A 13,101-nucleotide genomic window follows, 5' to 3' on the forward strand; every position below is an offset into this window, starting at 1 on the left:
AGTAAAGGATTGGTTTGGTCTTAAAAGGGTATTAAGGTATTTAAAGGAAACTAATCAATATGGACTTGAGATAATACTTGGTATGGAAAATGATCTGATTTGCATAGTTGACAGTTCATTTGCAAGTACAGAAAAATGTGAAGTCAAGGACAAAGTATATTGATGTTAGGTATAAAAATGTAAAGCAAACGGTGCAAAAGAAAGAGATTAAACTGTGTTATATTGCCACTGAAAAAAATACTGAAGATGTATTGACTAAACCACTGTTAAATATGAAGCACAAAATAATTTTAGAGAAAATGTGTGTACAGGTAGTCCCCGACTTACGACGGGGATCTGTTCCCACGGCCCGTCATAAGCCGAGTTTGGTGTAAGTCGGAATATTCCAATTTACACAAATATTCCAACTTACATGGTGGCGGCAGCAGCAGCGGCAGCGGCTTCTAAGCAACCAACAGCCGGTGAAGCCTCCTGCTGAACGTTCGGGCGAGGGGATCTCTGCGGTGGGCGGCCTGAGGCTACAGCAACGCAGCGCCGAGAAGGACCGGCTTCAAGGGACCAACAGCCGGTCCTTCTCGGCACTGCATTGCTGTAGCCTCCGAGGCTGCCCACCACGGAGATCCCCTCGCCTGAACGGAGGTGGCAGCGGCAGCCTCGGAAGCTGCAGCAACGCAGCACTGAGAAGGACCGGCTGTTGGTCCCTTGAATTCGCCGCCACCTCTGTTCGGATGAGGGGATCTCTGCGGGGTCTCCGAAGCCCACCGCGGAGATCCCTTCGCCCGAACGGAGGCGGTGGTGGCAACGGTGGCTTTGAAACTTTCCCCGGGTCGTCGTAACAACAAAATGTTGTATGTCGGGGATGACGTAACCTGGGGACTACGTGTAATTGCATTGTAATATTGTAATATTAAAAGAGGGGTCAGAAAGTTTAAGTTTATTTCTGGAGGTAATATTATAATGCAAGTAAATGGTCTGTAACCATGGGAAAGGCTAATATAAGCCATAATCAGCATATAATCATGGGTTTGCTAAATGTGCTGCAACCTGATTGGCTGTAACCTATATAATAGGAGTAACAACCTTGCATGGGTGTGGTTTGTTATAGAGTGGTTTGTGCTTAATGGTTTGTAGTTAGTGCTTAGAGGTTGCAGTGGTGGATGTAATGGTAGTTATATAATAGTATTGTAGCTAGTTTGTTATAGTGGTTAAAGGCAAAGATAATAGTTTATTTAGAGAAGCATTTTGCTAAGAAGAAAAGTAAAATATATTTATACAAGAAAGCCTGCTGCAGTGTTGTTCATTGAAGACTTCAATTAGGTATAGTTGTGAACTGTGGCTAATTGGTGGGTTTACCATCCGCATGCAAAAAACTCTCCCAACAAGAGATACCTGTTTTCCATAGAAAAGAAAACATAGAGAGCCACAAAACCTGGGTAGGCGTAGCTGGAAGGGGGTTGTGTGACTTGGTGGGATTGAGTGACATAGAGTTGGCTATGGCCACCCAGGTTTTGCTGCTCCCAGTTTTTTGATTTCTCTAGGAAATGGGTCCAAATGGCTCTTTGAGTGTTTAAGGTTGACAACCCATGTCTTATAGAAAGAATATATTGAAACAACAGAAAGAAGTGGATTGGACCAGATCAATATTCATCCTTTTCCAGAATAAATATTTTCTGAGCTGGTAAAATGATGACTTCCATCAAGAAAATTCAGTGTATTTGGCATTTTGGATCGTTGAAATTTCTTTTTACTCACAAGGAGAGACTTGCTTTTTAAAAATGTACAACAGAGCAAGAAACCTCAGTTCACATAAAATGAAATGCCAGTCAAATGACCCTGCTTTAGGATGCTGGTTTACTACCTTCCTAAGACAAACTGAGCTGCAGGGGATCTAAACCTTCTTTAGTGTCATCCAGCAGACAGTGAGAATGTAGGCATCATCTTTTGCCTCTCTTCCTTGCAAACATATTTCTTACTTCCTGTTTGAGATTTGCCATGCAAGCCCCCCCCCCCCCATACACAGGAGCCTTCATCAGCAAGTGGGTTGTGAAGGACTCTCCAGTTTCCCCACCCCCACCACTATCTTCATTTGTGAGGCTCCATTCATTCCCAAGGGCAGTGTGCGGGGTCTCTGCTTCCCCCCCTGCCTGTTACACTCATGGGAAAGGGCAGCTAGGCAGGAGGGAAATGTTGGGTCTGAGGTTGATGTCTCCCACTCCTAAAACTCAACAAACTGAACCTGGATGAACCACATGCCTCTTGTTCCCTTTCTGAGAATGAGAACTCTCCGCTTCCCTTTCTATGGGAAGAACGTCTACCCACTCCCACACAGACAAACTTACTTTCCCCACTTCTAGATCTTCAAGACCTTCCGGATGCATTTGTAAATTCCTGCAGAACTCAAAGGGTTAAAGAGAGAGAGAGAGAGAGAGTGAGAGAGAGTCCAGTATCCTAGAAAGGCGCAAACTCAATAATGTCATTTCTTTCTGAACCTGTAACAGGGATCCAAAACTGAAGTGCCCCCCCCCTGGATTTATTGTGCAGGGCTAATCCTCATGTAAAGTGCGGATAAATGTTTTTAAAAGAAAAGCTTTTATTTTTTCCACAATCTCCACCTATGCGCCCATGCATATACCATGAATCATAGCAAGATATGAATAGTTATACATTTCTATCCAATTAATCAGACCAATATCCTAATTTAGCACCTATTATACTATATATTATACTGTAGTATATTAGCAAACTGTCTTCCCTCGATATTTCATAACATTCCCCTCCACCTCCTTCTCTACTTTCTTTCTCATTCTCTCACTTCCTATTTCCCTCCTCCCCTTCCCTTCCTTCTCTATTTCCTCTTCCTCCCTCTTATCCCTTCCACGAGTAATTCTAATCCTAATTAATTGTATGAGTAACAGATTGGTTACATATAGCCCTACTTCATTTTATTATTGGTGCCACTTTTAGATTTGTACTTTTTCTATATACTTATCTATTTTCCTATCTATACAAATAATATATACTTTATTTAGGCGGAGACAGAGCCCAGAAGAGCCAGCAAGTTAGTCCCGCCAGGTGTATTCGCACCCGCCTCTCACTTGCTATCGCCCTCCCAACTGTCAGCGATTCTTTGTGCTGCAGGCGAGGGAGGGAGGGAGGCTGTGGTGACAGGCACAGTGGAAGAGGCAGCGGCAGGGTTGAAGGGGCAGTGGTTTGCCCGGTTTTGGGCATTTTTTCATGTACCAGGCTTCATAAAGGCCTGTGCGCATGTGCGGGGGGGGCAGCATGGGGGGGTGCATGTGCAGGAGTAGGGAAGGGGTCGTGGGCATGTGCACACATGCTAGCATCCACACACACCCTTTTTGACATGCGAACAAAAAAAGGTTCCCCATCACTGGTATAGCTTCCCCTGCCTGAGCAGAGGGCTGGACTAGAAGGCTTCCAAAGGTCCCTTCCAGTTCTGTTATACTGTACTGTATTCTAACTGCAGTCTGTTCTTGGTTCTGCCCGTCAATAAATTACCTTTCTTAAGCAGCCTCTATTTTATTCCCTTATTGGAACTGGACCTGATTTTCCCCCCCAACACTGAGGGGATAAAATGAAAAATAAAATGAACTCAACTGAAGGGATTTAACTGGAGGAAATAGGCAGCTGCTCTCCAAAGGAGGGAGGGGGGAGACACCGGCACGAAGTTGTAGTTTTATATCAAGAGAAATACGTACATTTAACATTCGCAGCAGAGAAGACAATCAGGAACATCCTGAGGTAAATCTCAAGCAGCGCACAGAAGAAAAAAGCAGGGAAAAGGAACACGCCTCATTTCCACCCTCAGCAACCAATCAGAGTGCAGATCCACTCAGGCACAACGGTTTGTTTGGGACCGTTGAGCGCTTTCCTTCTCCCGCCATTCAATATCTTCTCCATTCTCCACTCAATATCTTCACATTTAAAGGATTCAAAGGAAACAGAGCTGTGATGAGTTTGTATTTGTCCCTTTGATTGAATTGTCAGGTTAGAGTGGTCTTTTTTTAAATCTAGCACTGCGCTAAAAAGATGTTTTTTTTCTGTCGAATCCTAGTGTCCCTTAATTTGCAAATTCAGCAAAAACATGTGACACACATACATACATACGACATAAGCAGACCGAAGGGGGAGGTGGACTAAATAGAAGAAATAACCAAACCGCTCTAGAAACACCACAGAAGAAAGACCAAAACCTCCTTCATGGCATTTGGGTTAATATAAAAGGAAAGAAAGACGCACGTCACAAACGTCGAAATCTTTGACAAGAAGCCACTGAAAAGGGGTCTTTCTTACCCCTACTCCCAAGCCCATCATCCCCCCCTCCCCCCCTCCTGTACGCTCCTCTTTCCCGCCTTTTCTACCATTATGGCACTTTCCCTCAAATACATCAGGGGGCGCCCTCAGCCAAGGGAAGGGAACTCCAGGCGCTTCCCCATTGGCCCACTGGAGGGCGAACGTCACGAGTGGCTTTCCAGAGGAGCTTGAGAAGGAAGTGACATCACTGAGCCTTGCCAACTCGTTCTCCTTAAACTCTGGTGCTCTTATGAGACAGAGAAGTTGCCGGAGAGTCTGGTGGGAGGACATCCAGACGTGCCCCAGGTGAGGTGGGGGGTGGGGGCTCTTCCTAGATCCCATGCTCCCAGCCGCCCATTCCCGGCAGGGCAAACCGGGGATACTGGGAAGACAGAGGGTATCCTGGGAAGAGCCCAAGTGGAGGGAGGGGAGAGTTGACCTTGCGCAGGCCTAGCAGGAGAGGAGAGAAGCGGGGCGAAGACGTGGCAGAATTCATACCAGCCTCCCCAAGCGCCCGATCCTGTCTCCGGAGGCGGAGAGAATTCAATTCAATTCAATTTATTAGATTTGTATGCCGCCCCTCTCCGAAGACTCGGAGAGAAGCGGGGCGGCCTCTCCAGCTGCCTCCTTCCTGGCCCTGCTGTGGGGGTGGACTTTGGCACTGAGTTTGGATGAGCTGCTTGGGGCTCCGGGCAGGTTGGATGAAGTCATTCAGTGGCTGAATTTCACTTTATTGATTGATTGATTGATTGATTGATTGGATTTGTATGCCGCCCCTCTCCGCAGACTTTCTTATTCTTGGCCTTTGTTTTCCTTTCGATCTCAGAAACTGGAAGCCATTTGTGGTCTCTGCAAGGCAATTTTTTCTCTTGAGGGGAAAAAAGTGGAATCATTTGTAGAGATCCATCTTGTGTTCCCAGAAATAGTCCTCTGAAGGAAAAGGCATCTGAAGATCCACAAGAGTCCTTGGGCCTATTTGGAGTTGTTCTGCAGCATAGAGAAAGAATGCAGACACCATCTTTTGACAAGGAGGGAAGTGGAAAAGGCCCTTCAACTGCTCAACCTGGAAAGAGGGGGAAGCTCTGGACAAGACCCAAGGAGAAGATTCTGCAGGAGGAAACCATCCTTCCTTTAAAAGTTCAGCCCTGGAACTTCATCCAATACCAGGAGGCTGAAGATCCCCGAGGACTTTGCAGGCGACTCTATGACTTTTGCAAGAGATGGCTGAGACCAGAAAAGAACACCAAAGCCCAGATGCTGGACCTGGTGGTTCTGAAGCATCTCCTGTTCCTTCTGCCCCCAGAGATGGAAGACTGGGTGCGGGAATGTGGAGCAGAGACCAGCTCCCAGGCAGTGGCCCTGGCAGAAGGCCTCCTCCTGAGCCAGGCGGAGGAGCAGAAGGAGCAGGTCCAGTTGCAGGTGAGACACTTTTGGGAGCTCAGACGGGAATAAAGTATGTTTTTCAAACTTAATCCCTTCTTCGCAACTTCTCTGCCATTCATCACATGTGGCAGTTCTCCAATTCTTATAGGACATTGTTCCGTTTTCTCACTCAACATCACAGATGGATATTGGGGGTTTGAGGTTATATTCCAAATCTAAGAATCCACTTTATGTCATATGACATGCATTAATTCTGCTTCTTTTTTCATTCCTCCTATTTGAAGTGCTGCACTGTGGAGATCAGTGATCTTGAGGGAAAGAAGAAGCCATCAAATACCCCCCAGGAACCATTTTTCTGGAGGATTCCTTGGGAAGATCAAAGTCAGGACTCTACAGAAGGTAATGGAAGATCCTCTGATTATCCATCTGTCTTACCATTGCTCTTTCTTCTCTTCTATAGAATATCCCTTCATGTTTTGTTAATCATGCATTTTGAAATTATTTATTCCTTACAGAGAAACAAAGAATGAAGCTTTCTGATTTTTATGATGGAGATCAAACAGCGGTTGAACCTCCAAATCAAGTAAGAAAGATAAAAGTTAATAGATTTGTATTCTGCCTTCAAAAAGTGAAGTGGTTGTGCAGACTGCTGTCTCCTATTCCCCCCCCCCCCCTTGTTTGGCCAGGATTATTTTTGTGTTCTTCCACAACATGGAAAGCAGAATAGCAGGTTCAAGTTCCTGTCAGCAACATAGCTTCCTCTGGTTATTTGGTTCTGCTTGCTACTCCTCCAGCTTTGGGTTTACAAGAAACAATTTTTTAAAAGTCCTTCAAGAAATGAGACTAAGCATATCACAGTGGCAGTAACTGCTAGAGACCCATTATTTATTTGTGTTTTGGTAATTCCTTGACTTGGAATTGTGCAAGCCTAATGAAAAATAACTAAATACACACATTGCCACATTACCATTTTTAAAAAGCTTATTTATAATCTGTAGTTCAAAAATAAGCAAATTGTATCTATGTAAAAGCGAAAACCACTCATGCATACAATTCCAAAGGGAATGTGTTAAGCATGTAATCATGGGACTTTGGGCTACAAAATAATTTCCAGTCCTCTGATTTGCGCCTTGAGTAGGAGATCAAAATTCCTGCCTTGCAAAGGCTGAGGAATGACTTTCCCATGGAATTTTCTCTTTGTTTTTTTTATTTCATAGTTTTTTTTCTTTCAGCCGATGGCTTGGACTAGATCAATCAAATGATAGACACAGTGATAGATCAGTTGATCCACAAGTGGGAATACTTTAATAAAAGGTACTGAAAGTTCTGCAGAATCAATTAACTTCATAAAACTTCCCCAGATATTTATTCAGGGAAAGCAATTTTCAGATTTGCGTATTTTTCTCACCTAAAATTAAGTATTGTGTGACGCATAGCCATTTAACTTGGTGCACATAGAGCCCTACATGGCATGGGACCAAAATACCTCCGAGACCACCTTCTGCCACATGAATCCCAGTGACCGGTCAGGTCCCACAGAGTCTGCCTCCTCCAGGTTCCGTCAACCAGACAATGTCAGTTGGCGGGACCTAGGGGGAGAGCCTTCTCTGTGGGGCCCCCGGCCCTCTGGAATCAGCTCCCCCCCGGAGATCCGTACTGCACCCCCTTGCCTTCTGTAAGAGTCTGAAGATTCACTTATGCCGCCAGGCCTGGGGCCATTAGATCTTTGCCCCCTGCCCAATGAATGTGTTGAGAGAATGCGGAGTGAATGTAATGATTGGTTTTTTAAATGGTTTTTGGGAGGTTTTCTAGATTTTTAATTAGTTGATTGGATTGGATTACATTATGTATTGTATATTTTAAATGTTGTGAGCCACCCCGAGTCCTCGGAGAGAGGCGGCATAGAAATCCAATTAATAAATTAAATAAACAAACAAATAAATAAATAAATAAATATGTTTGCTTTGGTAATTTGGGAACATAATAACAGAGTTGGTAGAGATCTTGGAGGTCTTCTAGTCCAGCTCTCTTCTCAAACAGGAAGCCCTATATCATTTCAGATAAATAGCATTCTGATTTCTTCATAAACACCTCCAGTGTTGGAGCAACCACAATTTCTGGAAGCAAGTCATTCCACTGATTAATTGTTCTCACAGTTAGGAAATTTCTCTTTACTTGTAGGTTGGTTCTCTCCTTGAAAAAATTCCATCCATTGCTTGTTGGAACACTGCTATCATGTCACTCCCTAGTCCTTATTTTCATGAAAATAGACATACCCAATTCCAGGAGTCGTAAAACAGCAAAATTTTAGCTTCCAGTCCACTGATTTTTTTTTGTTCTTGTCTGCACTCTTTCTAGTCTCAAGATTTTTCTTACATCCGGCAACCAATACTGGATGCAATATTCCAAGTCTTTAAAAAAAAAAATTATTGGTTTTTTAAATGTTACACACACAGACTGCACATCATACAACATAAAACAGCACATTGTAAAGTGGTACTAACACTTCATGTCATCTTGATTCTATCCTTCTTAATGCAGTCTATGATTCTGTTGGAGGGGCGGTTGGGGGGTTGGGTTGGGAACTATAGCATACCACTGACTCATGTTTAAGTGTTTGTCTACTGGGACTCCAAAATCCCTGTTGCACTTACTACTGTTGAGCCAGGTATCACCTAGAAACATAGAAGATTGACGGCAGAAAAAGACCTCATGGTCTTTTTGTTTGTCCTTAACTATTTCCTGTATAACTATTTCCTGTATTTTATCTTAGGTTGGATATATGTTTGTCACAGGCATGTTTAAATTCAGTTACTGTGGCTTTTCCAACCAGGTCTGCTGGAAGTGGCCTGTAGTACAGCACTTTATCTGCTGCGCCACCCTGGCTCATATGCTTAAGAATGGATAGCTTAAAGTCAATTTACGTAAATAGAACAAGTTTTAATTTAGTTCAGTAAATCAGAGATTGTTTCCAAGTCCAATATTTCAAGGAAAAGTTTATTTGAATCAAGTTGAAGAAAGCCCTTCCGTTTCAATAATCAGCCAGTAGTTCAATTATCAGTCCATCAGTTCAATGTCTGGTAACAATTTAATATCCACACTAAATACATTTGAAGCAGCTCTTTTTCCTTTTACCATGATATTACCTGTTTTTTTTAAAGTCCTGATCGTCCAAATTACAAATGCAGAGATAGTCCTCTAAGAAATCACAAAGAAGGCGAAAGCAGCAAGCAACAAAGAAAAGCAGAGTAAGATACAAGCCCTAAATCAAAAAGTAATTTTATTGGAAGAAGAGTTACATAAAAATTTGTCTGATAAGAAAATCTTAGAAGAATTAAATCTGATTAAACATAAAATTGTTCTCCAAAACCAAGAAATGGCTCAAAAATTAAAAGGCTTAAAACAAAAAACTTTCGAATGTGCCAATAAGCCTGGAAGGTGGCTAGCATGGAAATTGGCAAATCAAAAATCTGAAAGATATATTGAAGCACTGGTTGACCCAACAGGTGAAAGACAAACAAATGAAGCATTAAAAAAAGCAATAGTGGAGCAATTTTATTCTGATTTGTACATTCAGGAAGAGGTAGAGGAAGAGAAAATTATACATTACTAAGAACAAATTAATCTACCAACAATTTTTGAACAAGATAGGGGAAGACTGAATGCAAATATCACAATAACAGAATTAAGATCAGTCATGGGCAGACAGAAAAATAACAAATCCCCGGGGCCTGATGGAATCCCATTTGAATTATACAAAGCTCTACAAAACACTTTAGAATTAACTATGTTAGACCTATTTAATGATATAATGAAGGGAGGAAAGTTGCCAGAATCCTGGAAACATGCACATATAAGTCTAATACCCCAAAATGAAGCAGATAAACACCTAATTCAAAATTACAGACCAATCACTCACATGAATATTGATTATAAAATTCTAGCAGCAATCATAGCAGAAAGGTTAAAACCGGTACTAAATCAAATTATTACCGTATTTTCCGGCGTATAAGACGACTGGGTGTATAAGACGACCCCCTAACTTTTCCAGTTAAAATATAGAATTTGAGATATACTGGCCGTATAAGACTACCCCTCTTCTGACGCACATGCCTTCGCTCCCCTTCTGTGCTGCGGCGGCCGCGAGGGAAAGGAAGGGGGGAGGAACGAGCGAGCGAGCGAGAAACGGGGTGTTGGTGGAGACGGCGGGCTGAGGCAAAGGGCTGCATTTCCCTTCCCTCCCTCCCTCCTGCCCCCGTCCTGAATGGAAGCCCCGCTCGGCCAAGCAGCCCTCTTCTGACGCACATGCCTTCGCTCCCCTTCTGTGCTGCGGCGGCGAGGGAAAGGAAGGGGGGGGAGGAACGAACGAGTGAGCGAGCGAGAAACGGGGTCTTGGTGGAGACGGCGGGCTGAGGCAAAGGGCTGCGTTTCCCTTCCCTCCCTCCCTCCTGCCCCCGTCCTGAATGGAAGCCCCGCTTGGCCAAGCAGCCCGGGATCTCCGCCACTTGCAAACCAGGCGGGCGGAGCGGACCCGCGCTCACTTTCGGCTCTGGGGACTGCGGGTGGCTACGGCGCCGAAAGGAAAAAGAAGTTGCTGAGCGTCCCTTCGTCGTAAACCCGACGGGAGGCGATGCCGCAAGACGCTGTCTCCTCGAGCGCTCCCTTGCCTCCCGAACTCCCGCCTGTGAAGAGAAACCAAAGGGGGAAATAAAAAAACAAGGCGTCGGGTGAGCGCCAACCGATTCCGGAGCTCCCTCGCCGGCTTCATCGACGCGCTGCTGTTGCTGCTGTCGCTGCTGTCGCTGCCGGGCACTCGAATCTGGCGTGGTGGAAAATCTGGAGGCAGGCAAAGATTTTCCACCACGCCAGATTCGAGTGCCGCCACCTCAGGCGGCAGCGACAGCAGCAACAGCAGCACGTCGATGAAGCCGGCGAGGGAGCTCCGGAATCGGTTGGCGCTCACCTGACGCCTTGTTTTTTTATTTCCCCCTTTGGTTTCTCTTCACAGGCGGGAGTTCAGGGAGCTTTCGGCCGGCAAGGGAGCGCTCAAGGAGACAGCGTCTTGCGGCATCACCTCCCGTCGGGTTTACGACGAAGGGATGCTCAGCAACTTCTTTTTCCTTTCGGCGCCGTAGCCACCCGCAGTCCCCGGAGCCGAAAGTGAGCGCGGGTCCGTTCCCCACCCTCCTCAATCCCGCTCCCCGCCTCCTCCCGCCCGCGGCTGTGGCACCCATGTTAAGCAGCAGCTTTCGCTGGGTGGCTGCTGCGTATGAATGACTTCGGCACCGAAAGGGCGCAGTATCCGGCGTATAAGACGACCCCCCACTTTGGAAAAGATTTTCAGGGGTTAAAAAGTCGTCTTATACGCTGGAAAATACGGTAATACAGATCAAAGCTGCTTTCTACCTCATAGACAAATCAGAAATAGCACTAGAACTATACTAAATACAATTGAATATTACAATCTACATATAGAAAAACAAGCAGCCTTAATATTTGTAGTGGCAGAGAAAGCCTTAGATAAAGTAGTCTGGAAATACTTTACTTTGCAACTAAGAAAAATGAATTTTGGCGACAAACTTACGGGATTAATTAGTGCGATATACAGCCATCAGAAAGCCAAGGTGATAGTCAACACAGACCTGACCGAAGAAATACAAATAAAGAAAGGGGTACGACAAGGGTGCCCTTTAGCACCGTTAATTTTTATCTTGGCACTAGAAACATTATTAATTAATATAAGAAATAACCAAAAGATAAAAGGTCTAAGAGTAAAAAAAAGAGGAATTTAAAGTCCAAGCTTATGCCGCGATATGGTCTTTATCTTAGAGAACCCATTAGAAACCAGAAAACCCCTACTAGAAGAGATTGAGGACTTTGGAACCGTTGCCGTATTAAAAATAAATAAAACTAAAACTAAGATAATAACTAAAAACATGACCTTTAAACAAGATTTCGAACTAGAAGACAAGTTAGATGTTAGTATCACAAAAAAAGTTAAATATTTAGCAATATTCAAGGATAATTACGATAATCTTTTACAAACAATCAAGATAAACTTGGACAAATGGTCCAAACTCCAATTATCTCTTCTAGGTAAGATTGCTGTAATTGCCAAATGTGCTACCAAAAGTCCTTTTCCTCTTTCAAACAGTTTATTTGATAAACAAAAAAAGAAGAAGCATCAATTCATATTGAGTAAGAAAAAAGCAAGAATTAAATATAAAAATATGCAAGATCATAAGATTAGAGGGGGAATGGGAGTTCCAGATTGGAAACTGTATTACCTAGCTGCTTCAGTGTGTTGGGTGAAATACTGGATAACTCTCAGGGGGAAGAGAACATTAGCACTAGAGGGCTTCAACCTCAAATTCGGATGGCACTCCTTTCTATTTGGGACCAAAATAAATCCTATACTCATTTCAAACAGCATTTTATAAGGAAAAGTGAAAAATACTGACACTGGAGTCAGATTAAAGTAAGGTTTATTCACCGCATAGCAGAAACAAAGTTTTTGTAATATTGGGTCTAGCCTTCTGTGCTCAGCTACTTCCTTTGCTTTAGTGATTGGGTTGTCTTCTAATTCTAACAGTAATATGTCAGTTGCTGGAACTGGATCCTCCACTGTTAATGTCATTGGGCATCTGCTCAGGCCATCAGCATGATTTCTGTATCCCAAAAACTCTATGCTAGGTGTTCCCCACACACACTTTTCTGCTTTAATTTTAAGCCCCTTTTGTTGTAGCCTCCTTAATACTTCTCTTATTCTTTGGTTCAGCTGAGGTTGATTTTCCCCTGATATTAATATATCGTCAAAATATGGTATGGTCCCTTTAATGCCAAAAAGTAGCCTTTCCATGAGGCTCTGGAATATTCCAGGGGCCACACTGACCCCAAACTGTAATCTGGTGCACTTGGTACCGTGCGAAGGCGTGTAGCGTATTGGTTAATCGATTCCCCCTCGATTTGAGTCATTTGGGAGAATTGGTGCCTGAATACGATGGCCGGCTTGGTCGGTTTAAAGTGAGACTCCAATTTGCTAATTAAAATGTCCCATGAAACTGAGTTGGCCGGTAGCGGGTCGGTTAAAGTTTGAGCTAGGGCATAAATTTCTGAGCCGCAGTAGTTTAGTAAAATAGCTCTCTTTTGACCGCTGTCGGCGTTTTTCATACTTGCTGCTTCAAGGAAGACCTCGAATTTCCCCATGTAGTCATCCCAAGAAGACTTCTCAGGGTCGAAATGGTCGGGTGCTTTTCCTACAGGCAGGTTATCCATTCTGGAGTACGTAGGTAAGACCTCCTTCATCGCCAATGAAAAATACTGACACTGGAGTCAGATTAAAGTAAGGTTTATTCACCTCATAGCAGAAACAGAGTTGCTATACGAAATGTATCCAGGCGCGAA

At 43.9% G+C, this 13,101-nt stretch overlaps 2 pseudogenes; one reads left to right on the forward strand and one right to left on the reverse strand.

Annotated features, from left to right (window-relative positions):
- The window catches only part of LOC139160362 (zinc finger protein 721-like), a 94,844-nt pseudogene extending 91,064 nt beyond the window's left edge, over positions 1 to 3,780 (reverse strand).
- Positions 3,781 to 4,538: 758 nt separating this feature from the next.
- LOC139160359 (zinc finger protein 721-like) overlaps positions 4,539 to 13,101 on the forward strand; it is a 41,349-nt pseudogene continuing 32,786 nt past the window's right edge.

Source organism: Erythrolamprus reginae, chromosome 2 (genome assembly GCF_031021105.1).
Source record: "Erythrolamprus reginae isolate rEryReg1 chromosome 2, rEryReg1.hap1, whole genome shotgun sequence".
In the NCBI taxonomy this organism is placed as follows: domain Eukaryota; kingdom Metazoa; phylum Chordata; class Lepidosauria; order Squamata; family Dipsadidae; genus Erythrolamprus; species Erythrolamprus reginae.